Source organism: Mesocricetus auratus, unplaced genomic scaffold, assembly GCF_017639785.1.
Source record: "Mesocricetus auratus isolate SY011 unplaced genomic scaffold, BCM_Maur_2.0 Super-Scaffold_100004, whole genome shotgun sequence".
Lineage (NCBI taxonomy): Eukaryota > Metazoa > Chordata > Mammalia > Rodentia > Cricetidae > Mesocricetus > Mesocricetus auratus.
Window position 1 is genome coordinate 99,292,387 of NW_024429189.1, and position 15,968 is coordinate 99,308,354.

Consider the following 15,968-nt stretch of genomic DNA (forward strand, 5'->3'; position numbering starts at 1 on the left):
AGGAAACAATATACAGTGAAACTAAAAGTTGATTCTTCCAAATATAGATAAAATTGAATAAACCTTTCAAATCACCAACATCACTGTGTGATATTGTCATATGATAAAACTGCACCCAGCAGAAGGCAAGTGGAGAAATCTGACCAATATCATCTACCAATAGCAATATCCTAGTTGTTATATTATTCTATAGTGTTGCATAATGAATCCAGTAAAGCAAATGGAGTAAAGAATATGCAGGATGTCTATTATTTCTTATAGGTGCAGATGATATACACTTACAACAAAATTTAAAATCCACTTTTAAAAACCAAAGAAGGTCTGAGGGTTCAAATGTAAAGTGCTTGCCATTGAAGTCTGAATGTCTGAGTTTGAGCCCTGGAACCACATAAATGTGAAAGGAGAGAACTTGTTCCCCAAAGTTGTTCTCTGAACTCCACACACATGATGTGGCAGGTGTGCACACACACTAGTACACATAAAGTGATAATAATAAATAAATTCAATCTAACAATGACGATCCAGGCATTAGGTAGTACTTATCAGCAATCCCAGCACTCAGGAGTCTGAAGCAGGAAAGTGGAGAGTTCAAAACCAACCTGGGCTACATAGACCCTTGATGGGAAATGTCATTCTGAAATCTGTCTCTTATTGGTTGTTGAATAAAGCACTGTTGGCCAATAGGGAAGCAAGATAGGTGGGACTAGGAGTCAAAGAGGACTCGGGGAACGAGAAACACAGGGAGTCATCATGTAGCTGCCTTAGGGGTAAAAAGTCCGGACCCTTTTCTCCGGTAAGAGAAATACTTAGATTAACAATTATGGAGTAAATACTTAAGTCAGAGCTAGCCAGTAAGAAACAGGTAAGGCCAACAGCTTCATAATTAATACAGCGTCTTGTGTGTTATTTGGGGACTACAACGCAGCAGAGTCCAGGTGACTGGTGGGGAAAAACCAAAGTGGCTGGCAAGGAAAAGGCTTCACTCAACAGACCCTGTCTCAGAAAAATTTTTTTTAAGGGTAACCAGGTTATGTCATGATTGGCTAAGCAGTTGTTGATTCACTGGTGCTGGACAGTCTGAGATGACCTTTACATGAATGTCTGTCTGTTGAGTCCAGCTCCTGACCAGATCATCGTGTGGAGGGCAATTTCCAAGGGCTTACTCCACTCCCACTACACAAAGCATTCTTTAAGCCTCTCCTTGCATCATATTTACCAATGACTCATAGGCCAAAGTAAGGTACCTGGTCAAGTTCAGAGGCATTATGAGAAAGGACTATTGTAAGAGCATGAATGCAGAGACATGAATCATTGAATGCCATTTTTGAGAGAATTTGCCGTAAAGGAGAGGAAGGATTTTTTCTTTGTTATTTGAGATGACTTTCTCTGTGTAACTTTAGTTCTGGAACTAGTTCTTGTAGACCAGGCTGGTCTCAACTCACAACGATCCACCTGCCTCTGCCTCCCAAGTGCTGGGATTAAAGGCGTACGCCCCTACCACCCCACACTAGGAAGGATTTTTTTTTATCTAAACAACAACAGCAAGCAAACATGCAAAACAAAACAAAAAGTCCCCCAAACTCTTGCATTTGCCTTTTCTTTCCAATGGCTACACCTGCTTCACACTTTCATCTGCTTAAGCCCCCCTTTAGGTTCTCCCTGCCACCGTTCTCATCCTCCCTCCTTGTCCAGCATATACAGGATCTTTCCAAATATTCCCCCACAGAGGCTCCCAAGTTCCTAAATGTTAACAAGGTGAAGGCCATGCGGTCTCCTACCCAGTTATTCTGCCTTTTCTATGCCCTTCCAAAGCCATTCTGTTCCTCTATCACCAGGGCTCTACCTAACCAACTTAACTACAATTATCCTACCCAGCAGGGCATCTTTCAGCTCCTAGCTCATGCACATTTCTTCCCTAGCTTACCCTGCCAACACCAGGCAGGGACCGGAGATAGTAAAAGTTAATCAGGACATGAATTTTTATATTCATGTCTCCTGCTCGGTATCTTGGAGAAGCATTCCAACAACTTTCTATTCTTAGCTGAAAACTGCAGACCTTCAAAGCTAAGAGCAATCAGTTAAAGCAGGAGTTAGATTCATGCCCTTTGAACACTAACATGGCAGAAGGGACTGTCCAACTGAGGGTGTGAAGTGGCAACATACCATTAACAAACAGGATGTCCTCTAACCCCTCGGGTCCTCATTTCTGCCTCTGCCAAGTGAGGACATGAGCACAGCTTCAAATCCCCTCAAGCTCAAACACTGTGACGAATCTCCAATGAGGGAGCCTGTTCTTTTCAAATTGATTGAGCAGCATGGAGTTAAGTGCATGGAAAATTAAACTGCTCTTCATAACAATTCATTTCCTGAGTTTAGTCCATTAGCCCACGTTTATTAAACACCATTTACTCTGCAGCCCTGGGTTGAGTGCTATGAAGACAGAAGTAGCATCTCACAGAAGCCATGGCTGAAAGCAGTCTGTTACATAATCAGAGTTGGTTATATAATACAGACCTACCAAGCCCATTCTCCAGCAAATTACTGCTTGTTTACCTAAAACTTCCTTTATAAAACCAAAAGCCTTGACTTCAGTCATTACATACAGTCCCTATGTGAGCTGTGGGCTCTATGTAGCATGTCTATGCTATTTTACTTGAAATATTCATGTATATGTGTGTACTCTTGTTTAGATGTAAGCATATGCATTTAAAACATGTACATAAACTTATTGACAAGCTGGGGTTTGACTTTTGGTTTCTTTTTGTTGTTGTTTTGGGTTTTAATACAGTATCACTCTATGTAGCCTCAGCTGCCCTGGAACTCTTCTTTCTTTTTCAACCACACTACCACTAATATTCCAAGGAAACAGCCAGTTCCTTGGCATCAGCTAACCCTCTGCCTATGTTCAGTTTCCCCCAGTTCTCTCAAAGATGCCTTCTCACTACTGAAATAAGGATCCAAATAAAGACTCATGATTTCATGTGGTTGATGTACTCCAGAAGCACCTTCTAAACTGTGGTAGTTTTCCTTTCTTTTCAAAACTGTACTGAGGGCTGGAGAGGTGGCTCAGTGGTTCAGAGCATTGTCTGCTCTTGGAAAAGACCTTGGTTCAATTCCCAGCACCCATTTCTGGTGATTCACAACCCCTATAAATCCTGCTCTGTAGGGATCTCCATCCCTCTGGTCTCCACAGACACAAACACACGTAAATGCATAACAAAATAAATCTTTTAATTTTTATATCAAAAAGCTATTTCGAAACCACTTTCCAAACAAATGGTTTGCCATCAACCAAAGATTTCCTGATCCTTAATTCTTTAACCTTTTTTCCCTGCATTTTACTACAGTGCAATCTTTCCTTTGCTTATGAGAAGGCTGAAAAACAAATGACTTCCTGTCCACAAAGCCCCGCCGCCCATTTATGTTAACAAGCTACAGAACTTAGATTGCTATGTGTAAAAGTATCGGACCCTCTCAAGATGATGTCATCTCCATGATGTAGTCACCTGTGAACATTTTATGAACCTCGGTCTTTCGTGGCCTTGACACCAAAGCGATGTTCTCCAGGTGTAGTCACTTCTTTCATCTGACGCGAACTTAGTGACTTAGGACACCGTAAAGTTTGATCTGGACCAAATCTCTCTGGTTTTTACACAAGGATTTTTCTTTCCTATCCCATTCTTCCCATTAGCATTGACTGTGGTGAATCACTGTTAGCTGTGAATCTGAACTGGCCAGCACAGAATGTGAAATCACAGAGCTTTAGAATAGGAACATAGGCTACACAGTTAAGCAGAGAGACTGGAAGGTTTCTGTACCAAGCCAAATTAAGAATTAAAAGTCCAGGTTTAATGAGTGGAACGCTTCCAGATGGTCTCCCAGCCCCCAGAGAGAAGATGAGGAGAAGGAACCTGAAAAATCACATGGCGTTTCTGTAAGAGGCTGTAGGTGTGGTCTTGAGCAGCTCTAGGGGAGGAGCCGCTGTTTCTTGGGCTTTCTGAGATTAGGTAGGGCTTGGATCCCCGAGGTGGAGCTCCACCCAAACAGGTACCCCTAAAGGAGAGGGAGCAAAAGACCACATCCCAACCTATATCCTCCCTGCATAAGAGCCCAGAAGAGGCTGTATTATGGGCTATTAATGTCCCTGTCTGTCCAGGTTCTGGGTTTCGTGGGGGGAGAAATGAACTCTGGATGACTTTGGTAGAAGGACCGTGAGTTGCTAAAAGAATTAGCCAGAAGAATGGATTTCAGGGTTCTAAAAACAGGTAAGATATGTGAATGTGTGCACAGTAGGGACACAGCCAAAGACACACTTCAGAGACACCCCAGATAGTATGTCCCTAACTCTGGCCCTCCTCTGTGGAGTAGTAAACTAAACTAAAAGTCCTGCCACTTGAAGTTGGTTAGCAGAGCCTACAGTTGCTACCAGGGCACTCCTTATCATCCTCTCCCGGATGCATTCTGTCCCCAGACAAGCAGCAGTATTTTGAGTGCCAAATCTGCAAAAGCTTTAACCTCATTAAAGAAGAAACAATTTCTTTTTGGTGTCACCCTTACTGTCATCTGGCCCAATTATAGAGGCAAATCAAGCACGATGTATCTCCATGGGTTTGCATAAACCTCAGTGAGAGCATTAACATCTTTTCTCCAAAGGTTCTGTTAGTGCTTAATAGTTGCACATGAAAGCACACCAGGCTACCAGCCAGCAGATTGGCTCAGGGCAGACTTGGAACTCAAATTTGTTGAGACAAGAATTCTGCCCATCCCCTTCAGTGTATTTCTGATGGCTCTCGGATCCCGTAATGGAAAACAGGGTTGTGTGACTTAGTAATATGAGGCTGCAGCTGACACTGTGACTGCAGTTTCCAAAGGCTCAGAGCTTTGTTGTTACTGGGAAAAGGTGCCCTTGAATTAATTTTCTGGGTTGGGGTCAGTGTTTGACAGATAATGGTCTCCTCTGCTTTCTGATTGTCTCAGTGGACCTCACAGTATAAAATAATGAGCTGGGAAGACCTTCAAATCCTGTGAGTCCAGTTTGGGCTCCTCTCAGAAACAGACCCTGAGGAGCAAACTCAAATGAAAGTTGTTTTTCTTCTTGCAGAGATAAGGCACTGAGATGGAGCCTGGAAGTCAAGACCAAGCAAGTGGGCACTAGAGGTAAATCCTACGGGGAGAGGCTGGCAGCCAGGGCAGAAAGTAAACACGCACGCGCGCGTGCGTGCGTGCGTGCGTGTGTGTGTGTGTGTGTGTGTGTGTGTGTGTGTGTGTGTGTGAGTGTACTTAGTTTCTATACTCTTTGGGGGCCCATTATCCAACTCCCAAATAAATACACAGAGACTTATTCTTCCTTGTAAATGCCCAGCCTTAGCTTGGCTTGTTTCTAGCCAGTTTTTCTAACTTAAATTACCCCATTTCTCTTTAACTACATTTTGCCTCTAGGCTTTTTACCTTTTCTTTATTCTATACATCTTTCTTTCCTTCTTATTCTGTGGCTGGCTGGGTGGCTGGCCCTTGGCATCCTCTCCTCCTTTTCTCACTCTTCCTCACTCATCCCTCAAACCTAAATTTCTCCTCCTATTTATTCTCTCTGCCTAGCAGCCCTGCCTATCCTTTCTCCTGCCTATCTAGTGGCGAGGCAGCTCTTTATTAGGCCAGTCAATCAGTGTTTTAGACAGGCAAAGTGATACAGCTTTACAGAGTTAAACAAATGCAACATAAAAGAATGCAACATATCTTTGCATCATTAAACAAATATTCCACAGCATGAATGGGTGTAACACATCTTAATGTTCCACAAACGGGGGTCAGGATGCTGTAAGCACCAATTCCTGTCAGTCTGGTAAAAGTAAAATCCAGGGAGACACTCATTTTCAGTTCTACTGAACTGTTCAGACCTTAGCTACCAGACAACGCCCTTCAATATAGAGATAGTTGCTGCCAGTTGGAATGAAAACTGGAATTCACAGAATCTGAGGACACAAAAGGCTGGAAAAGTCACCCTCATCATTGGGTACCCCGAATTCACTTTCATCCCCATTATTTATTTTCACTGCATATTCAAACTCCAGAAGAAAGCTTCCAGAATCAATCATCAGAACATATGTCTTCCACTTCCAAAATCAAAATTCAAATTAGCACAAATTTCTTACCTCTTTATTGACTGCTTGGTAATGCCCCACTGTGTTGCAAGGTTAGTCATTCAACTGTGCTCAATAACTTATTAGCTTTTCACTGAAGGAATGCTCACTGGCTGACTCTTACTCCTTTCATTCAGCAAGCCTGGCTGCTTGGAAACACTACAGTCCACAGTTACTGTGCTTTCAGCTGGTTCTTGTTGGATCTAACTGTTTGGGTAAGATTAACAGCTTGCTTACCATGAAGACTCTTGTATAGGTAGAAACTCATGAATGCTTCTTTGTCGTGGTGTTAGTCTCAAACTCAGGGCCTGAACACCTGAACAGCCCACCCTACCACTGGGTCGTATCCCCAGAACCATGATCTTGATGGAATAGAATGTTTCTCTACCATCTCTGGGGAAGGAGATGGGCTTCCTTCAAGAACGTGAGTATTATTAGCCTAAACTGAGCATCAGCTATGAGTGGGAAACTTGGCAATGTCCAAGAGAGGCTGATGTGTTGGTTAATGTAGAAACACTTTGTCAGTATGTCTGGAATATGAACATCCTACTGACACTTCCTGAATGGGTTTAAAGACTCATCCAGTGTCTTCTATGCAATCTTATATTAATGGTCTGGTTTATTTGTTTTCTTTCTTGTTTTTCTTAAGAAGGCTCTAGATCTGTAGCCCAGGCTAGCCTTGAACTCCTGATCCATCTGCCCATTTATAGCATTACAGCAGTGCATCACCATGCTTGACTTGAAATCTGATATCTGTCTGGTTTTCATCATTTTTTCTTATTCTTAAGTATCCGCCTTTAGTATAAACTAAAATATTCCAGGGTCACCTGAATCCACCAAAAGGAGCCTTAGTAGGTTGCCTTGAGCAGTTTCTTGGTCCGCAGGCAACACCACACATTGATGGGTTTGCATGTGCATTCGTACATGCAGATCAGAAAACAACTTTTGAGTAAGTTATCTCCTTCTGCCACAGGGTGGTTGAGGATCAAATCAAATTCAGGTCATCTGACTTTTGGCAAGTGCCATCACCAACTTAGCCATTTTCTCAGCCTTTCTCACCCTCCTTCACTGTCTACTCTTAAACTTGAAGCTTGAGCCAGTGGAGAAAGGCAATTTCTGCCAAGTCTGTCATTCCAAGTTCAATCCCTGAGACTTTGTGGTAAGATATTGATGATTCCAGCCAGCTGTCCTCTAATCTTCATTCACATACTGTGGCACACACATGGACGAGCACACACACACACACACACACACACACACACACGATGGAGAAATTGTAATAATACAATTTTAAAGTATATTTTTAAAAACCCACAAAACCAAACAAAACAAAAACTTCTGGGCTTACCCTTGCTTGGATTCCAGGTTCAATTTTTAAATGAATATCATAGCAATTTCCTTATTCCTACAAAAACTTTCCCATAGAACTGTGTGGGTGGCCATCATAGGTAAGCTGGCAGTATGCATCTATATGAAGTCGAATATGGTAATTTTGAGAATTCAGTCTTCCAGGAAAGCAAATAAAGGCATGGATAAAATGTGCTTTTGAAGCTGAATGTGGTAGCACACAGCTATAATTACAGTGTTTTTAAGGCGAAGGCAAGAAGATCACAAGTTTGAGACCAGCCTGAGCCACATAGTGGTATCTAAGAAGTAACTATGACAGAGTATACAGAATAAATGGTGGATGGATGGAATCTTGGCTACATTTCCTATTGTGATAAAATACCCTGACAAAAGCACCTTAAAAGGGAAAGGGTTTGTTTTGGCTACAAGTTCACAGAGCAACCCATCAAGGCAGGGAAGCCAAGGCCGCGGGTGTTTGAAGCAGCTGGCCTCGTTGCATTGCATATCCAGCCAGGAAGCAAAGAGCAATGAGTACATGCTGCTATTTGGTTCTCTTCCTCCATGTATCCAGTCCAAGATCCCAGCCAAGGAATGATGCCATCCACAGTGAGTGGGTCTTCACACCTCAATTAATGTAGTCAAGACATATCCAGAGTTCCATTTCCCTTGTGATTCTGGATTCTGACAGCTTGACAACACTAACAGTCATGGATGGATAGACATGAGAAAATCAGGCATAGTAAACTATCAGTGGTAAAAAATCTAAGCTGTACTTATGCAGTTATATTTGTAAATCTTTTTCAAATATTTTGTATGTTTGAAATTTCTATAATAAACATTTGGGAACATATATGTAGTATCTGATCAAATTATATCAAGTGTCTACCCATGTCTTAGTTAGGGTTTCTGCCGCTTCAATGAAACACCATGACCAAAGCAGGAAGCTGGAGGCAGGGACCGATGCAGAGGCCATAGAGGGTGCTGCTTAGTGGATTGGCTCATCATTGCTTCCTCAGCTTGCTTTCTTATAGAACTTAAGACCATTATCCCAGAGATGGCACCACTCACAACGAGCTGAATTCTTGCCCATCAGTCATAAAAGAATGGCTAAAATCAACAATGCAAATGCCAGCTCATGCTCGAAAGGATTAGAAGCAGTGGGACACTCCCCCATTGCTGATGGGAGTGCAAACTCACAGCCACTGTGGGAATCAATATGGCAGTTCCTCAGAAAATTGGGAATTGATCTACCTCAGGGAAATCTGAGAGGGGGGCAGGAAGGATTGTAGGAGCCAAAGGGGTCAAAGACAACAGGAGAACACAGCCCGCAGAATCAACGAGGCAGGCATCACAGGGGCTCACAGAGACTGAAGTGGCGGCCATCGAGCCTGCATGGATCTGTTCACATATTACAAAGGATTTGCCTAATGACCACAAAAGATGTTAGTTCAAGAAGAAGAGAAAGAAGAAGAAGAAGAAGAAGAAGAAGAAGAAGAAGAAGAAGAGGAAGAGGAAGAGGAAGAGGAAGAGGAAGAGGAGGAAGAGGAGGAAGAGGAGGAAGAGGAGGAAGAGGAGGAAGAGGAGGAAGAGGAAGAGGAGGAAGAGGAGGAAGAGGAGGAAGAGGAAGAGGAGGAAGAGGAGGAAGAGGAGGAAGAGGAGGAAGAGGAGGAAGAGGAGGAGGAGGAGGAAGGAGAGGAAGAGGAAGTGGAGGAGAAGGAAAGAAAAAGAAAGAGATTTTAATACTTAATTACTGTCCCCTAGTTGATATTGTTGCATTGTTGAAGTGTCTCCTTATTGAACCGGAAAACATACCATCTAGGTGAAGAAACAGAAAGAGGGATATGGGTGCTGCAAGTTAATGGGCTGTTTAAATATCTGTTGTTTAAACCTGAAGGGTCTTAAACAGGTGGCTTCTCAGTCCCTCAGTGTCCTTACTTCTAAAAGAAGGTAATGACTTCTGTTAGTTTTACGTGAAGGGAAAGGGGATGTGGTAGATTCAAGAGGAAAATACTGAGAGGAATTGCCTTTCAGAATAAGAGATGCAATCAGCAGGGTTCTGGGGCGCCTTCCCTTCCACCAGACAAAGCCTAGTTCCCTTCTTAAAGGGGAGCATGAAGGTCTCACTCCATGGAGCTCATAAACATTCCATAGACCATGCCTGCAGTCAGGTTGCCTCTGACTGTACCACAGCAAGAAGAGGGGAGTTATACCATAGGGACACAGCAGGTATGGCCGGACTGTCAGCTCTTCCTAGAATGTGCAGAGGTAGCAAGACTTCATGCATGGATGTGACTAGATCTGAAGGTAGAAGTGTACTGTTTTCAGTCTGCGAAAACCCTACATCCCAAATAAGGTCACAGTCTGGCTCCAGGCAGATGTGAAATTTAGGGAACATGTTATGCTCAACGTGGAGTGGAAACAAAAAAAGAAAGCAGTGTTTTCACTTTCACACCCCAGATAAGGAGCCAACAACAGACCACAGTAAGGATATCAAAAGTCCAATTTGGTGAACAAATGAGTATTATTCAGGTTACCTACAGGAACAGAGAGGACTAAAGGCAGCTGTATAACAAAGCCAATGCCAGCATGAGTGACAACTCACAAAAGCTGGAAACTGGGAGAGCACTTCACAGCCTGCAGGCAGTTTGACAAGTTGAAGTGTGTCCTTTCTATGTAGTTTAGTTGGTCTAAGCCTCTTCTAGTCAATCCAGTTTGCCTGAGAGTATCTCTCAGCAGCCTTTGCAACTTACGTCTATTTGGAGAGGGCAGGGCCTAGTGAATCTTGTTAGCTTTAGGGACTTCCTAAAGCTATTTTGAGGTTGTTGGGTTGTTTTGTTTCCCTGTCTTGGAGGAAAATGATCAATTGTTTTATTTTAGTTCACTCTGCATGCCATGTGGAGAATGGACTGTGAGGAGACAAGGGCAGAAGCAGGAAGACCGCTGAGGAAGTCATTTATTACATAGAATGCTAGTGATTTATGGTGGTGTGGCACAACTCTCCAAGTATAATTTCAAAACCTATTGAACTTTGGACTTTAAAAGGCTGAGATTTATTGTATGGAACTATATCTCAAAATATGATATTTAAGTCTCCATGGCAGCCTCCGTGTCTTGAGTGTTCCCACATGCCCAGCACAGTAGGGGTTTATAAAAACTAGTTCATTTGTTCCCTCATCCTGGCTTCTGAGGCTGTCATTATTACCCTCCTCACAGAGATAAGGAAGTTAAAGTCCCACAGAATGAAGCTACCAATCCACAATCACACACCTTAGTTAAGTGACCTAAGTGGGATTTGATCTGAGATTCCCAACCTCTAACCCACACACTATGGAGTCTTAGATGACAGCAGAAGTGACTGGGGAGATGAGTCATAACTAAAATGAGTCATCAGGACCCAGATTCCAGACTGGACAAATGTGGTCCTGATGCTGAATTCTCTGCATCTCTTCTAATGGAGACTGTAGGAGGGTTCTGAAACTCGGGCACAGCTGAGCCTTTAAGTGCCTGGAAGATAGATAAGAACTGAAAAAGCAGCCAAGTGACAGTCCAAGATAACAAAGAAGCAGGATGGTCTCAAGTTACTTCTTATCATCCCCCTAAATGATCTTGGTTTCTTACTTTCACTGTAAAGAACCAGGAGAAATGCAAAACAGGTATGAAAATTAGGAGTTGTGAGCAGTGAACTCAGCATTTCAGCAACTGTTCTGAGCCTTCAAAGCAAGAAGATGCAAAATCCAAAAATGGTACTGTGTGGTTCACCTCAAGCTGAAGGCATACACTCAGGTTTGGCCCTGCTTCTTACGTATTCCCACAGGAACAACACTTTCCAATGTATTATGGTCAAATAGTGAATTTCAAGCAAGCCACTGGTCAAATTTTTGAAGATTGCTGATGCTATGTTTCATGAAGTCTAAGAAATGAGGGACTCAGGGGCCCTTTATCAATGACCTTTTCCCCACAGACAGTTCTCATCTTCATGTTTCTTTGATCTTCAGTCTCTCCTTGGGCTGAAATCGAGTATGGTGATATCTTAGTTAGAATCACTGTTGATGAAAGCAACTTGGGAAGGAAAGGGTTTATTTGGCTTATGCTTCCATATCACTGCTCATCATCAAAGGAAGTCAGGACAGGAACCCAAGCATGGTAGGAACTTGGAGGCAGGAGCTGACTCAGAAGCCAAGGGGGAGTGCTGCTTACTGGCTTGCTCCCCACGGCTTCCTTAGATTGCTTTCTTATAGGAGCCAGGGCCACCAACTCAGGGATGGCACCACCCACAGTGGGCTCAGGCCTCCCATATCGATCACTAATTAAGAAAATATCCTACAGGCTTGTCCACAACCCAGATTTATTGAGGTATTTTCTCAGTTGAAGTTCCCTCCTCTCAGAGAACTGTGGCTTGTGTCAACTTGATATAAAAAGCACCTAGGACAAGTGTTTACTCTCCTTTCTGCCTCTGGGCTAGAGGTTGGTGCGTGTTGGAATAGACTTAGTCTGATAAACCTTGATATTGCTGCTTACTTCTAGAGCTGAGGTACCACTCAACCCTTCATATCTGCCAAAGATTCTTTGTCCTGTGATTCTGTAAAGTTTACCTTCACTGTGCTCCTGGAATGGAGAAAGGGAATACCAAGCTCAGTAAATGTTCTAGCATTTTTTATGCCTCATAAGAAAATATGTCTTCTAAAAGTCAAGGTAGATTATGTTGAGATGAGCATATGCATTGGTGATACCATTTTAGATAGTATCATGTTTATGTGAAAATATAAAATGTGTTTTTTCCTTTTCTTTTTTACCTATATGAGAGAAGGTTAAAGAAGTGAAAGGCAGGTGGGGATAGAGGTGAGGTGTGTGTGTGGGAGTGATCCTTCAGCAAAAATTAAATTTGCATATTTATCACCCAAAACAAAAACATGGGCAATTATATCATGAGAGCACTTAGATTATGCACATTTATTTAACAATAATGGTTCCTCAAGGGCCATTATGAATTATTGGGAAATAAAATATTCATAGGTATATAAAACCGAAAGTCTCCCATGTAGTTTTCCCTGAACATTTCACCTACAGAATGCAGTTTTGTTAGCTGCCTGGGGTTGCCGTGCTCTGCAGTCCCCATAAATAACTAATTCCAGCATCAGCAAGAAGCAGCTGCCTCACAGAGCAAAGCCATCAAATCTCAAACTCACGAGGCAGAACCAACTTTCATTTAATGGCTCCTTGCGATGAGAGCAGAGACTGGCTATAGAATTCAGCAGCCATAAGGAAAAAAAGGAGACCCCCAAACTATCAGGTTCTTCCCACTGTCCCTTCTTGATCGTTAGACAATGTAGCCGGCCTCTCATTAACTCTGAGCCACCCAACAGACTATTATAAACCAAATTTCCACATAGGACAGATGTGTACAGTCTCTGTCTGCTCTCTTCTGAAGCTTGAAGTCAAAGAAAATGGGTGTCCTTTCATGTGGCCAAAATGACCTGAGGGGGACACAAAAATGAGGAAAAGTAAGTGTGGTCTGAATGGAGAAAGTGTCCACCCAGTGAGGTTAATTCCTCTTGTCTCTGGGAATTACCACTGAGTAAGAAAGGACAGCCTTTGTCTTTGGGCACAAGCTTTACAAAGATATGGGAAGTAAGTGACATGTGATGTGGCCTCGATGTGTCCTGGAACTAAGATGGCAATTCTGCCAGCTCTACAGAGTTTGTATTATGTGATGTTCACACACACCCACTGACATATCAGTCCCTGGTATACTCATTTCAGAAAGCTAGTAGTGTCTACAGGAGCTGATGGGACAAATTCACACTCAAGTGTTCATACCATATTTATTCATAGTATTCCTAAACTGGGAATAATCCAACCTAAACACTCACCAACAGCAGAATGTACAAATTGTTCCACACCATGTTATGGAATTACACAGCATTAAAACGTATGAACATTGCTACCTATAGAAACATGGCAGATCTCAATGATACAACATGGACTGCTAATTTTCAGACACAAAAGTGCTGTATAGTGCCATTTATACAAAATTTAAAACAAACTAAAGTAATCGGTGGTGTTGGATATTGGAGGTGGGGTTTTGTTTGTTGGGAGTGTTGAGTGAAAGAGATGGGTATAAAGGGAGGCTTTTCCTTGCCAGCTGCTTTGGTTTATCACCCGCCAGTTGCCTGGGCTCTGCTGTGTTGTAGTCCCCAAATAACACACAAGACGCTGTATTAATTATGAAGCTGTTGGCCTTGCTTTTTCTTACTGGCTAGCTCTGACTTAAGTATTTACCCCATAATTGTTAATCTAAGTATTTCTCTTACTGGAGCAAAGTTTCCAGACTTCTTATCCCTATGGCAGCTACATCTTGACTCCCTGTGTTTCTCCTACCCAGAGTCCTCCTGGATTCCTAGTCCCACCTATCTTGCTTCCCTATTGGCCAACAGTGCTTTATTGACTTATACACAGGACTTCCCCAACAGATGGGGGAGCTTTCTGGGTTCCAGATTGTTCTGGATCTAGGTGGTAACTATATGGGTACATGTGTTAATCTTTAATGACCCATGCACGTGAGGTTTGTGGACTGCACCAGTTAACTCAGTTAAAATGTTAAAATTTTTGGAAGAAAGAAATTTTAGTTAATTTTACAAAGAAAAAGAAATCTCAGCCCTGACTTTTGCTATTGCACAACTGTGGGTCTTTTATATCTTTTATTTTAGTCTCATTTTCCACATCTCTAAAGGGAGAATTACAGAATTAAGCATTTGGTCCTATAACGTTCATTTAAAAACCTTGTTGTAACACATGTGAAAGTGCTTTGTAAACCAAGTCACTTTACCTAGTGAATGTGTATTAATGGGAGGGATACACAAAGGTCATAAACACCCTTAATTCCAGATACTTACTGCTGTTACAAACGGCATGGTTAGTAACATCAAGTGGCAATTTGTCAAAAGCACGAAGGTCTCCCCAAACTTACCAAACTCAAAGCATTAGTTAATCTTCCACCCCCTTCTGTCCCTCCTCCCTACCCCCTTCTCCTCCACCATTTATTTATTTATTTGGCAGCTGGAACAGGGACATCATACACATTAGAGGACAACTGTTGTCTCCTTCCACCAAGCGGTTTGTGGAGACTGAATGCAGGCTGCCGGGATTGGTGGCCAGGTGCTTTACCCATTGGACTGTCTCACCCCCCCCCACTCCACCCCCATCTTTTGTCAGTGTCTTGCTTCCTCTCAAGTGCATTGAAGAATACTCGAATCATATGACATACATTATCATAGGTGAGCCTCAACCGCAGAACACTCCCTACTGTGTCACACAGTGATATGGCTTTACCTCCTGACTTTTCTTGAGAAACATTCATCTTATTAATATTTATCTGCATGAAAGTTGCATGGTGTTACATTATCCACCATTTGGTGGGTTACAAAACAGCAAAACATTTCTTTCTTGAGACTGGAAATAGGCTTGCCACTTCTTAATTATTTCGAAATACATAAAAAAAAAAAACTTACCCGACAAAGAGACTGGATAACAAGTATTCCAAAATCAGACTTACCCAGGGAAATTTACTTGTTGACATGAGGCTCTTGGGGGTTTGGTGAGATCAAAGTCACAGAGATAAATGTCTATCCTGGAGACCACCAACACAGAGAATTCTGTGGGCATGTACCTGCAAGGCAACAGTTTCCATGGATGCACCATCTCCCAGGCCATGCTCTCACCTTTAATCACCAACCTTGTGCCACTAACACTGAGATTCACCTCAGGATTTTCCAAGCCACAGTGCTTGATGTGTGTCAGCAAACCACATAAACAAATGAATTGAATTAGAGAATTGGGAAACGAAAATCCAAAGGTAGAGCCCAGATTCCAAGGTGGTTTGATCTATTTGCCATATGTTTGTCTGTTTGCGTTCCAATTTTCTCTCTGATCTGATCTGTGAAGACTGGCCCTTGTAAATGATTTTCCTGGTTTGCCCTGCTGTTTCCAGATAGCTTCAGTTGCTAAGAGGCACTAGCTTTGAAAATTAAAAAGAAAAGCCGAGTATTTTCCCCTCCCCCTCATTGGAAAGAAAACATTACATCTCTGGAGGCAGCAGCTTCTTTTGTTTCCAGCTGCTGCCCAGCAGCCTTTCCCAGGACCCAAGATCTACCTTCTTAAGTGGTCTCTGTTTCTGGGCTGCAGGGTAGATATATCCTTTCATCCCTGGGGAGGTAACAGCTACCTGCAGTTACTAACCTCTGCCTTTTCTTAATTTCCTTACCTGCTCTCTCAATATTTCTAGTCCCTGTGTATTCTTTTCAGTACTGAATTCCTGCTGTTGGCTTCATTTTCAAGGCTAGTCATTTCAGAATCCATGTACAAGACCACGCCCTTCTTAAATATTGAACCCGGGAGCTGTGTTTATTTCTCCTCAGTTCTTTGAAAGAATTCCTGGGAAAGAGTGTTTCCAATGGCTTCTTTTCCTGGTATTCTGTTATGCTATCT

General features: G+C 42.5%; 1 long non-coding RNA gene across 1 annotated transcript in view; it reads right to left on the minus strand.

The window, feature by feature from the left end:
- Positions 1 to 15,968, minus strand: part of LOC106021012 — a 52,777-nt gene that overhangs the window by 28,678 nt on the left and 8,131 nt on the right. The window contains exon 2 of the long non-coding RNA XR_001196384.3: positions 15,037 to 15,150. This is a non-coding gene — a long non-coding RNA (uncharacterized LOC106021012). The remainder of the gene's footprint in view (positions 1 to 15,036; positions 15,151 to 15,968) is intronic.